The sequence below is a fragment of the Taudactylus pleione genome, unplaced genomic scaffold, assembly GCF_031769625.1.
Source record: "Taudactylus pleione unplaced genomic scaffold, aTauple2 ptg000109l, whole genome shotgun sequence".
NCBI lineage: Eukaryota > Metazoa > Chordata > Amphibia > Anura > Myobatrachidae > Taudactylus > Taudactylus pleione.
The window spans coordinates 2,035,400-2,049,069 of NW_028284511.1; the positions used below are offsets into that span (position 1 = coordinate 2,035,400).

The window sequence follows — 13,670 nt, forward strand, 5'->3', positions numbered from 1 at the left end:
AGCCCTTCATTCGCTTTGCCAGGATTCCAGGGTGGTCAATCTGCTGAAATCAGACCACTACATTTTGGCCACCGTGCTCGATCCTAGGTTTAAAGCCTATGTGGTGTCTCTCTTTCCGGCCAACACAAGCCTGCAGAGGTGCAAAAACCTGCTGGTGAACACACTGTCAGCTGAAGCGGAACGTGACACGTCAACAGCTCCTTCTTCATTTTCTCCCGCAACTGGGGCTGCCAGGAAAAAACGTAGGTATCCTAAGCAACCCGCTGGCGGTGATGCAGGGCAGGCAGGACCAAGTTTGGACATCTGGTCAAGACTGAAGGATCTGGCAACAATTTCTGACATGTCTACTGTCACTGCATATGATACTGTCACCATTGACAGAATGGTGGAGGATTACATCGGTGACAGCATCCAAGTAGGCATGTCAGACAGTCCATACCTGTACTGGCAGGAAAAAGAAGCAATTTGGAGGCCCTGTACAAACTGGCTCTATTTTACCTGAGTTGCCCCCCCTCCAGTGTGTACTCCGAAAGAGTGTTTAGTGCAGCCGGGAACCTTGTCAGCGAAAGGCGTAGGAGGTTGCTTCCACAGAATGTGGAGAAGATGATGTTCATCAAAATGAATTATCAGCTCTTCCAGGGAGACCAGCCTCCAGAACATACAGAGGGTCCTGTGGTGGTGGATTCCAGTGTGGACGAGTTAATACTCTGTGAGGATGAGGATGTACACACTGAAGAGGGTGAGGAATTGGTGGATGAGGAGGATGAGGATGACATCTTGCCTCCGTAGAGCCAGTTTGTGCAGGGACAGATTAATTGCCAGCTTGTTTTGTGGGGGCCCAAACGAACCAATCATTTCAGCCACAGTTGTGTGGCAGACCCTGGCGCTGAAATGATTGGTTTGTTAAAGTGTGCATGTCCTGTTTATACAACATAAGGTTGGGTGGGAGGGCCCAAGGACAATTCCATCTTGCACCTCTTTTTTTTCTTTGCATTATGTACAGTTTGGGGCCTAGTTTTTCAAACTGCCATCCTGTCTGCCACTGCAGTATCACGCCTAGATGGGTCACGTGTTTGTGCCGCCCACTCGTGTCGCTTAGCATAGTCATCCAGCTACCTCGGTGCAACCTTTTGGACATAAAAACACTATTGTGAGGTGTTCAGAATAGACTGGAAATGAGTGGAAATTAAGGTTATTGAGGTTAATAGCATAGGAGCAGAAAAACCTACAAATTCTGTGATTTTAGCTGTTTTTATGCTTTTTTTCAAAAAAATACAGATCCAAAACCCAGAACCCAAAACACGGAAGGGTGGTTTTGGCAAAACCAATCCAGATCCAAAACACGAAGAAAGATCCAGATCTAAAACCAAAACACAAAACACGAAAAGTGGCCGGTGCACACCCCTAGTTGCAACAGTATACAGTATGGATGACCCATAATGAGTACAATACAATGTTTAAAGCGGTTTACAGGAAAATTCAGCTGGGTGGCATAACACTTTAAGAATAGACAGGACTCACACACCAAATTATTTATATCCTTTATATAAACCTTGAAGTAAATTGCTCTGTCTTTATCTATTGCTGGTTGTTCTTATTCTGAACAATGCATATATGTATTTTTAGAATTCACAGGACTTACACACCAAATGATTTTATTATTTATGTAAACCTGTATAGTAGATTCAAAATTAAAAAAAAAAAAAATATGGATGTACAGTACAAAACAATTTTGTCTCTTTCTGGGCCTTGAACCCGAAGCACCGGCTTTGTAAGGCACTCACCTTACCCACTTACCCAAACATGCTAGCCGTGTAAAGAGCCACACCTGTTGTGTATGTGATGTTAAGTGTGTGACCTTACACCAGTAAAGTGTACAATACAATGTCAATAGTGGCTAATAGTCTAATGAAGCTGGATGTCATAATATGGAGATGAAGGGATGAGGAAAGTGCAGAGCAATGCATAAAATTGAGCAGAGTACTTTAAAAGTATCGAACCTGAAATGATCTCTCTTTATGAAAAATTGCCCAATACGTTTTTAGGTCAGGCGTCTTTATACCATGTAGAGACAGTATACAGAATGGATGGTCTGTAATGAGTACAATATACAGTAATGTCTATAGCTGTTCAGTCTTGACACAAAGTGATTATTTCAAGCACCTGAAGAGTGACTGTTTACACTGCTTGAACATGATTGGCCAGCCTCTCACAGATTACTGTCCACTGCTACAGTATTGTAGTCATTCGTGGAGCATTCTCCACTCAGTGGTAAAACTGTATACTGCATGGTGTGTAGTCTTTCATGGCATACAGAATACCATGCCATAATGTGCATATCTGCCATAATGCATATTGACATGCCGCAACAGGGAAGCCAGTATGACGCACTATGAGCAAAGATGTAGCAGGGATCTTGCTGGAAATGACATAACAGGAAGGAAGTACCTACATGGTGAACATCAAATACTGTACTAAACAAGTGTTAGCATGTCATGGGACTAAAACCTACAGGAATTAATTCTCCCTTTAGAAGTCCCTATTACTAAGCCCATTTTCCATTGAGTGGTCAGTTTCCCACCTAGTTCATGTATCTATTTCAATAACTTTTGGGAAAAAAGTTGAGTCTCTTTAGTTGAAGCATTGAAAATAGTTACATTATTACTAACAAATGAGCTTCTCCTAGTGCATGTGTCAAGCTTTAATACTCTAACATTTATTTATATATATATATATATATATATAATCTCCAAAAGAAATGAGGGTGCACTCACCAGACTTCATAGAAATATCAAAAAGATTTGTTTTATTTTACGTCATCTTAAAAGTACAGCCATCCATCGACGTTTCGGTCCAGTCCTTGGACCTTTGTCAAGATGCAAGTACATACAATTCTGAACATATAAATACACACACTAATCACATAGTTAATGTAATTACCTTAATCAAACACCTCCCACTTAAAACACCTGCGTGGTACCTGTTACATATGCAATCAACAATCAGAGAGGCAACAAATGGGCTTAGATGATAAATATAATGGGCACATATTAAAAGGCATGGTAATTCCCCATAATGAAGGCATTGCTGACACCAAAAGAGCCTTAGAACAAACCCACAGGGGGAATCCTCCCATTGATTTCTTATTGGAACTGTTGTAGCTTGATACCCCTATCAGACTAACTTTGAAATATGATCTTATGGAAATTGATTTTCTAGACGTAACTATTTACACCACTGACCTAGGTTATGGGTATAGACTTTATAGGAAACCTACTGACCGCAATACGCTTCTCCAATACTCTAGTCATCATCCGAATACTCTAAAAGACAATCTACCTGTGTCACAATTTATCAGAGTACTCCGCAACAATTCTGACTCAAGAACAACTGAGATTCAGCTTAAGGAGATGTATGATCATTTCATTGCTCGCATATATACTGTGAAAATTGTCAATATATGTCTCACAGGAGCTAGACAGATTTTTAAAGATGGTCAAAATCCACGAAATGAATATGGACAGGATCCTTTTGTTGTCTGCATCACGTTCGACACAGCAGGGCCCATAGTGGCTGGGGCTATACGCAAACACTGGCAGATCCAGTTCTTAAAGGACATATACCTGAAAGACCCCTAATGAGTTTCAGGAGGGGGCGGAATTTGAAGGATATCTTGATGCGGCCTGATCGGTTGAATGTTGGTACTCCACAGACCTGGCTTAGTGCTCCTAAACCAGGGTGCTATCATTGTGCGGGATGCACTACCTGCAGAAGCATGCTCACAGGCCAGACGTTTTGTCATCCACGGACAGGTCGGAAATTTTCAATCCGCCATAGAGTTACCTGCACTACTGAATATGTAGTATATGCTCTTATTTGCCCCTGTTCACTATATTATATTGGCAAAACCATAAGATCATTCCGTGAGCCTTTGCTAGATGATTCAGCGGCGTCTCCAGCTAATGTTGTTAGCGCTAGTCAATATGACTCTAGGTGAGTCACATGCTCATGCCCACTTCCTGGTTACAGCGTTACAGCGCTCAGGTAACCAGGATGTGTGCGTTCCATGAGAAGGAAGGAGCAGGGATTGAAACGCATGCGGGAGCTCCGTGTCTGACTAGATTATATAACAATTGGTGAGTTAGTTTTGGATGTCTATCTAATATGTGCCTTTTAATATGTGCCCATTATATTTATCATATAAGCCCATTTGTTGCCTCTCTGATTGTTGATTGCATATGTAACAGGTACCACGCGGGTGTTTTAAGTGGGAGGTGTTTGATTAAGGTAATTACATTAACTATGTGATTAGTGTGTGTATTTATATGTTCAGTATTGTATGTACTTGCATCTTGACAAAGGTCAAAGGACTGGACCGAAACGTCGATGGATGGCTGTACATTTAAGATGACGTAAATAAAACTAATCTTTTTGATATTTCTATGAAGTCTGGTGAGTGCACCCTCATTTCTTTTGGAGATTGTCTTTGACAAGGTATTTACCTTGTTTGGGTCAGCTACCCCAGCATTGGATTCATGTTAAACGAGAGTGTGGACAGTTTGCGTTTTTATATATATATATAAATATATATATATATCTCTCTTATAAACATTGGAGCACTTTAAGACCGGGACTACAGCAACAAACATGTACCTTGTTTATTTTATAAAAAGGTATACTATATAGGGACATTGCTATTCTAATAATTGGCTTAGTTGGTGGAAGATGTGATCAGATACTGCTTATTACATAATGCCAATGTATGAGGGACACATCCTGCCTTGGGCTAACAGAAATATAAGGTCTGTGTTGTAGATTTCTATATCTGGGATTTAAGTGAAAGATTGTAAAGGAGGTTTCTTTCTATATGTCTATCAATATATAAATGAAGCTAATTTATTGTAGAGAGTAGTGGCCAAGCTATAATCACATGATGGAGTGGGCACAGTTACTGTTATAAGATCTTGCATATCCTTTTCACGTCAGGTGGTGCTTGATCATTATTAATAACCTTTATTTATAGGATTCCACAAAGGATCAGCCAAACCCTGCTTATGAGATTGTAAAATCTATAGGGAAAATAGAAGATCTTGGGTATCACAGAAAGAAGAGTCCATGTGATAGGGCAAAAAAGGGGAGGTCTAGGATGAGACCTGGTAGGCTTTGATAAATAAATGAGTTTGAGAACTCATGTGAAGATTTTCAAAAATCTGGAGTGTTTAATTAAGAGATGGAATCAGTTACTTCCAATAATGTGAAGCATTTGAGGTAAAATCTTGATAGTAGGAGTGGGAAGAAGAGAGATGGCAGTCATTGGAATTATTCACAAGACTTAGGAGTGCAGCAGTACCTTCCCCTTCACTTCCCACCCTATATATCCCCGCCCCCGAAGAGCAGTGCAATGAGATGTACATGTGCTATGAAAACTACACCATCCAGTTCTATTTAGCATAAAATTGATTGGCTACACTACTCTGTGGCAAAGGTAAGTGAGGTGACAGAGTTGGTTAGATTGATGGTAAGGTGAGATAATTTGGAAGGGAAATTATAATTAGAAGGGATTCATTACATGAAATATTGATAGTCACTCCCCAGGGTGGTGCTAGACACCACTGGGTGCCAAATATTCCTCTCTAGATTTCCCTGGTTGCACACGCTAATGAAATGAGCTCTCCAATGATTATATATTTGTACGTTTTTATATATGTGGTTTGATTTTTGTGATTTAAATTTAATAATCTTGAAAATCATGATGCAGAATTGAAGTCATGAAGTATGTTATTAACAATCATTAAACTTATTTTATTTTCACAGTGCTTGGGAATGAATGTTACCAGAATGACCAGTATAAGGAACACATGGGACACAGGATAATACAACAATCCCAACCTAATGGTACAGTATAAAATGTTCTCAGCTGTAACAATGTGTATTTCCATTTAGTTAAATGATTATCTTACATGTATATAACATTTTTATCATATTATCACTTTCTAGTGAAAAATAGTCTACATATTGTTATGAGCTGCTACCGTGGCTCATACTTCCAGTGGGTCCTGGCCATTACTAGGTGACTGGGACGTCACACCAGCTCAGCCGCACAGCATGATGGTCGTGACAGTCACTTTAAGACCGGGACTATAGCAGCCACAATGATTCTCGGGAAGCAAGTGTATATGAGCAGCACTCGGTTGCTTTTAATATTTTCATTTCATTTAGCTGGTCTCTGAGGAGATGCGTGATTGGCCCAATTAAAAGGCAGTCAATCTTCCAGCACATTGCCAGTTATAGTTTCCTGCATGGGAGTTAGCTTGCTGATCCTGGTTTCTTCACTGTGCTATTAGATTTCCTGATCTCTTTGTGCCTAGCTGGTCTAATCCCTGGTCTCTAGTGTCCTGCAGATAACATCTACTGCTAAGTATCAACTCACTTATTCTTGGAACAGTGGCCTCGTGGTGGGCTATCATCTGTTACTGTCATTTATTGCTGCCCCTGCTGTGATTGTTTTCGCACCTATCGTACAATTCAATATCTTTGCATTTCAAGTGTATTTACCTCTCCAGTCATAGCATGTGATAGTCTGTCTTTTTGTTTAAACCTCTACTACTCTGACTTGTAGACCTGGCGGCATCTCAATGACAGTGAGAGTATCATTCTCTAAGAGAACAAGAGCAGTTGTTACAGGTGGAAGACCTCAGCTATTGTACTAGAGGGTTTATGCAAAATAGGCATTTGTTTCATAACACATATCAACCATATACAGAGTAAAACCCTATTGAAGTTATTAATACACATGTCACACTTCACTTTGATGCCTGAGAATGTTATTTTAAATTACATTATAAACACCTAAATTGTGGTCTAATGCATTGAAGATGTTTTATCAAAATTTGTATTATATTGAGATATATAAATATATGATGTAAGCAAGCAGCCTGTCTAAAAGGTAGGTTGCCTGCTTTCTGAAATATTCAAAATAATCAAGAAAAAAAACATCTTATGAAATACTCATAGATATAAATATATCTAGTGAAATGGTGAAGTACATGTACTAAGCAACTGATTCTTAAAAAAATAAAACTTTACTAACCAAAACATATCAATAAATATAAAATTAACAGTAAATGATGCTATAACTTCTCCAGGCTTTACCCATTCAGATTCTGCCTTGCTGTTTCTTGGATTTCCAGACTTTAATCAGGGATTTTCACTTGGGTGGCAGACGACTTCATTTGAAGTTGGACATTCTCTATACAAGTAAACAACATGGAGGTATCCAACGCCCGAGCATATACTGTAGCTATACTACTGGGCCACACTACTCAATAGAATACTTAAATGGCCTAAGGGCCCTGCTGACAAACAGTTGATTTGGACTGAGAAACTAGCAATGCCCATCTCAGCAAATATTCCTCTTCTGGAAATCTCCCTACCCACTATTACTCCCATGGTTTTATGCTGGAAATTTCTCAGGGCCCATATTTCTGTTTTATCTGTGGCCTTGCCTCTGACATAATTTCTCTATAATCCTCTTTTACCCCCAAGTCTAGACATCATAGTGTTCAAGCAATGGCTGGGTGTGGGGCCATTTAGGTTGTGAAAATATACACTCCATTGTATCTTTGCAAGTGACCTGGGATGTCACTACCATTGAGGGATAGAGATACCTGCTGGTTTCCACTTTCTGCATTAGTCCAACAGCAGTACTGCTCTTCATTGGGATCTCATGCTCTTCGAATAATTATGCTTAAGCCCGCAGCCTCCTGAGCACACAGTCTCCCAGATCTATAAACTTCTCATGGGAGATTTATACCTACATGCACCACACTTTTTAGTGGCTTGGTGTTGGGCTAGGGTTAAAATAATGGGGATTTTTTTCCAAATGACTCATTATTGTTTTTTAAAGCACATGCATCATGAAAGAACACATTAAATATTGCTCACTCCTTTTCTCTTCACTGGTATGTGTAGTGAGAATTACATCTGATCCATTTGTTTTACCTGATACATTCATGCTAATGGGTAATGATTTCAAGATGCGGGGATACAAAAACAGATAAACGAATTAAGCCATACAGCAGTACCTACAACTGGATAGAAACACCTTACTGTTTCCCAACAGCAGGGAGAACCAGATGGATCAAATGACTGTTTTCCAGCACATATTCCATCCCTGGCAGTGATGTGTCTATAACGGGTGCAGGGTGTGTGGCACAGCGCATACCCTGCACACTTTGCTTTACTCTCTCCTGTCATACCCATGCACAGATTTCTAAAGAAATACAAGGAATCGCTAAAAGTGCTGGTAAATGGAAAAAAATCATTGTAAACTGGGTATGAAATAAATCATATATAAAAACATAAGTAATTGTCCAGATAACTATTAATACTGTATGTGCAAGATGCTGTGAGAATAATGGTCACAAACCACAAAAATGAAACCATAAAAAACACTCAAATATCACAGTGCAGTGGCAGGAAACATTCACACATATCAATAAAATAATAATTAAAGACTATCAAATGTAAACAATCAGTCATGAATAAATAAATAGATTTATATATATAAAATTATTCAATAAGATAAGTATATAGCCTAAAAAACCTAAGCAGTATGAAATTATAAGCATTAAACCACTGATATCCATAAATAATGCAGATGGTGTTAAATTATCACAATTGTTCACAGTTGCAGATACAGTATACCCTTGCTTAAATTAACAGGATTTGTATGTTCCAAATATGCAACTGTTGGAGCAATCACTTATAAACAATTAACTGTAAAAATACAAGTACTCTGTTGTAAGTTGATGATATTTCCAATCCAAAAGCTAGAGGTGTTTGGAAACATTTATCCTGTCTGATAGGTACATAATTGATGCTTTTGATGCAAATAACTTGTAGCTGACAGATGTTTGGTGTGTTGTATGACTCTTGGACAAGCAGCATTTATTTAGGGCTTACTTAGGGGTAAATTTACTAAAGGTCAGTTTTTGTACTAAACCAATTGTAAACAACAGACATTGCCATCATGTTGTTGTGAAAAAACAACAACTATTTATCATCCCCCATGTTTCAGTTTCAGTTGATATCAGTCAGTTTTTGCAGCTCTAAGGGGTCTATTTACTAAGCAGTGTTAGGAGACAGAGTGAAAAGTGATAAGAAAGTGATAAGGTGCCAGCCAATCATCTCCCAACTGTCATTTTTCAAACACAGCATGTGAGATGACAGTTGGGAGCTGATTGGCTTTTCACTCTGTCTCCTAACACTGCTTAGTAAATAGACCCCTAAATTCTGTCGGTTCAGCTCAAAACCAAGGGAAAATAGAAGTTAAAAATCAATCCAAAACCTTTTCAAATAGAAACACTGCACAGATCAATATGGTCTATGAAGGCTTCCTAGGTGTAAAAGCAAAAAAAAATGCCTGAGTCCCTCTCCCCTGAGCCAACCTGGGCTGGTATTGGGAAAATATGGGGACAAAATAGTATTTTAAATAACTAGCGCCATGTTGAGCCATCCAGGGGGATAATGCCATAGCAGGGGGACACACACATCATGCGGGTCCTCCTGTCATCACATTAGCCTGCCCCAAACTGGTCAGGCCAGGACTGAAATTCCCAGGTAAGTGGAAACCCCCAAAATAAAATGGGATTCCTTCCTCCTGAGGAACAAGCAGCCCTGGGCCCAAGACTATTCCCTGTACCCCGGGTGTTGGTACATGTGGGTTTAAAGGTTAAATAAGATTGATACAAGCAGACTGCAAGCACCAGGCAGCCTAATCTAATATATATATATGTGTGTGTGTATATACTGTGTGTGTATATATATATATAATATATATCACCAGAGTTTTACTAGCTTTACAACAGGTTAGTAATGTTCCAAATAATGCCCTCCTCTGTACCGTGGATGTGCCATGAAAAAATTTCTGAGCTCTTTCCCTCAACTGGTCCAGATCAGCATTCCTCTTTATACAATTGTTGGAACTTGTTCTTTCACGCAACTATTTTATACATGATGGACACTTTTACCTTCAATTATCTGGATGTGCAATGGGGTCCAATGTGGCCCCATCATTTGTGAATGTCTTTATGTTTGATTTTGTGGAACAATATCTACTGCAACATCCTATTGCACAAGGTAAAGTGTTATACAAAAGGTATACAGATTATATTTTTGTGATCTGGCTGAGACAGGAAGCTGATTTTGTTACATGGATGGAGGACATCAACCATCAAGATTCACCTATTAAATTATGTTTAAATGTCATTCCTCTGTGGTGGACTATCTGGATGTAAAGGTTCTTCTGGCTGATGGAGTTTTATCTACGGAGGTTCATTATAAAATAAATGGATAAGAACACCTTGTTGAAGTATTCCAGTTATCATCCTAATTCTTTGAAGCAAGGACTACCAAAGTCACAGATGATGCATGTGGCCCACATCACTAGCAACTAGAGTGAGTTGTCTGACCAATTATATTGTGATTGATCTTTTTTTGCTTGTGGCTATCCCATGAAGCTACTAAAAGATCAAAACCAGGAAGTTTTACTTATGCCAAGGGAATAGCTTTTGCATCCAGCTAACAAAAGGAAATGGGACAAACAGCTTGTTTGGCCTATAGAATACACTAACGCCAGTCCAGTGATTCAAAAAGCATCAAGAGCTCTTTGGCCAATCATGTCATTTGATAAGAAGCTGCGCACAGTACCTTGAAAACCAGGAGGCCCCTTATTGCCTATAGATGGGGGAAGAATATTAGGGATTATGTGGTCAGGACTGATATCACTGATCTAAACACCTCAAATGGGAACTCTCTGACTTCTATGAAAAAAACAGGGTGTTATCAGTGCCCAAACTGTGTCACCTGTAACTATTTATCTCAAGGGCCCAAATTTTGTAACCCATATTCTGAAAAAGTATACAAAATAAACACATAAACAGTTTGTTGATTACTATAATGTCTGTCCCTGCAGACTGTCCTGTGTGGGCCAAACTAGCAGGACCTTGAAGGAGAGAATGGCTTTACACCAATCAACCATACATGGTATTCTAGAAGGAAACAATGTTGACCAGCCGGTGGCCCGTCATTTCAAGTCTACTGGACACAATTTGGCCAGTTTAAGATATAAGATCATTGACCACATGCCATATATATATATATATATATATATTCTATACACACACACATTTATTATCAATTTGGAGTGGTTTTCTAACATTTTTGCTGGTGTTGCCATTTCATATACTATTGGGTAACAGTCTGCTGATTTGTTTGTCTACTACTGTATGTCTATTTGATGCATATTGTTATTAGCGTAGAGAGATTGTGTTTTTGTATGCATATGAAGTATGGGGTGTCGTATTATAATTTAATGATACATATACTGTAGGCTTGCAATCTTATCCCTTTAATTCAAAACATATATGAATTACACAGATTCTGTGGTTGTCTAACTTCAAGTTTCCATATCACCTGATTTTTATCAGCCACAGATCCTGTGTGATTAACATATGTCCCGAATGAAAGGGAATTATATGGCAAGTCTACACATACAGTATTCATAATAATTGCTTTATATAACAATTAATACTATTTTGTGATTAGATATAAACCTACTACAATTGGGCTTTAAAGTGTGAGTTAATCTGTTTATCGACAACTATTACTTTGCTCTGTGTCCCTACTCCAAATTTACTCTGGGTGATTGGAATTAATTATGAATTTATGCTGAAATTATTATTTTTTTTATTAAACATTGTGGGTTACTGTATGCATCATGTTATTAGGCAACTTGCTTCTTGCTGTGTGACATACTTCTGGAATATTTTGCACAAGGACTCGCACATTACGAGCAGTATATGTACTCAACCTGTATCTATATAGTTAAAAAAAAAAGACTTCTGAATGCATTTATTTTAGTCTTTGTATTTGTCCTGCTGATGAACAATACATCGTTCTGCTTTTCCTGAGTGATACTTTTCTTTTCTTCCAGTTGTGACCAATAATGACAATGTCTGCAGCACCTGGGGGAACTCCCACTTTAAAACATTTGATGGATATATTTTTCATAATAATGGAAATTGTACATACCTTTTTGTGAAACACTGTCATGTACTGAATGAAGACTTTCAAATACTTTTCCGACGAAATATTGTAGGGGATGAACTTAAAATAACCTATATTTTCATAAAGCTGTTTTTCCTGGTTATCGAAGCGAGTACAGCTGGTATATTCATCAATAATAAAAAGTGAGTATTCATTTGAAGCATTGCAAATGTTTTACATAATTTCATTCATCCTCATTTACTTTTTTTTATTATTTTCTAAATTTTGCTACTATGTATGGTTTTTAAATAGTAGATGCGCTTTTTTTTGCTGCTCTGTATAAAGAATTTTTCAAAAAGTATTGCAATCAAATTTTTTAGCCAGATGAACATGATTGAGCAAGGAGGGAAAAAGTGATAAAGGGGCAACTGTTGCAAGAAAAAAAATAATGGGAAAAGCAATGAGTGTGTGGACAATACCATATCTAGGTGTCTGCGCGCCCCTGGCAAAATGATGGCCTTGACTTATTAAAACTTCTACTCAGCTGCATCGCTATACAGCGGTGTCACTTACTGTGGTGACACTCGGTGCGGCTTGCACTGCAGGACTCCTTGCATGCGACGAAGGCATGCGTGTGCAAGGGGGCATGGTCTCACTCTGCAAAGACACGCCCCCTTATGTGTGCAAATTTTGGGGGCGTTGCCACATGTCATGTCCCCCAGTTCTCAGCACAGCCACAAACAGAGGGCCTGCCTTACCCAGCACTCCGGCAATCTCCCCCCTGCCTCTCTCTGCTTGGTGACACTGCTATTTTGGTGTCACCCCCTCGGTTGGTGTCACCCAGTGCAGCCCTCTCCCCCCTAGTGATGCCAGTGATGCTATATGTGACATTGTACTGCACTTCTGGGCCACAAATTCATGATGGAGCCCGAGCCAGGAGCTCAGACCAAAAGGCAATGCTGGGGTAATTTGTGGACAACCTTTTATGTGGGCCACCCAGGTGTTAAAATTTGTGTGCGGCTGAGCATGGGAGTCACTGCCCCCTTAACCGGTGCCCCAGACCAGTGCCATTCTGGCCAACTAGTTGTTATAGACTTGGTTGTGGAAGGGCATACAATATGCCAATAGCAGATGCATTCAACTATAATGTTTTTAAGTATATACAATTAAACACAGTAATACTAGAAGGAGTCCTCAGTTTTAGTATTGTTTGTAGCAGTAGGACAGATCCCGTGGAAGCTCTTCCAATAAAACATTAACATTATGGGTACCTACGGAGAAAGCTTCTGAAGTCATATGTTCCAGACAGGATACATTTAAGATGCCATCGGACAGGATCCCAGACTTAAGGATGCGGGTAAGTATTACACTTAGCCCTGGGATGGGGGATTTAGGTTTAGCAACCTCCCTGGGTGAGTTAGGCACCCCCAGGTAGAGGTAAGGGCTAGGCTGCGGGGTGGGGGGTTAGGGTCAGGCACCACTGGGTGGAGGTTATGGTTAGGCACCCCTCCCAGGGAGGGTTAGGTTTAGGGTGCAGGAAGTGGGGTTAGGGTTAGGTACTACCAAAGGAGGGTTATGGGGGAGAGGGGTAGAGTTAGGGTATTTGAACTGCCAGCATGTCA

The 13,670-nt window shown here is 39.5% G+C and overlaps 1 long non-coding RNA gene across 1 annotated transcript in view; it reads left to right on the forward strand.

Annotated features, from left to right (window-relative positions):
• LOC148525215 (uncharacterized) overlaps nt 1-12,223 on the forward strand; it is a 34,610-nt gene extending 22,387 nt beyond the window's left edge. Inside the window, exons 2-3 of the long non-coding RNA XR_015878295.1 lie at nt 5,815-5,895; nt 11,996-12,223. This is a non-coding gene — a long non-coding RNA (uncharacterized LOC148525215). The remainder of the gene's footprint in view (nt 1-5,814; nt 5,896-11,995) is intronic.
• The last annotated feature ends 1,447 nt before the right edge of the window (nt 12,224-13,670 follow it).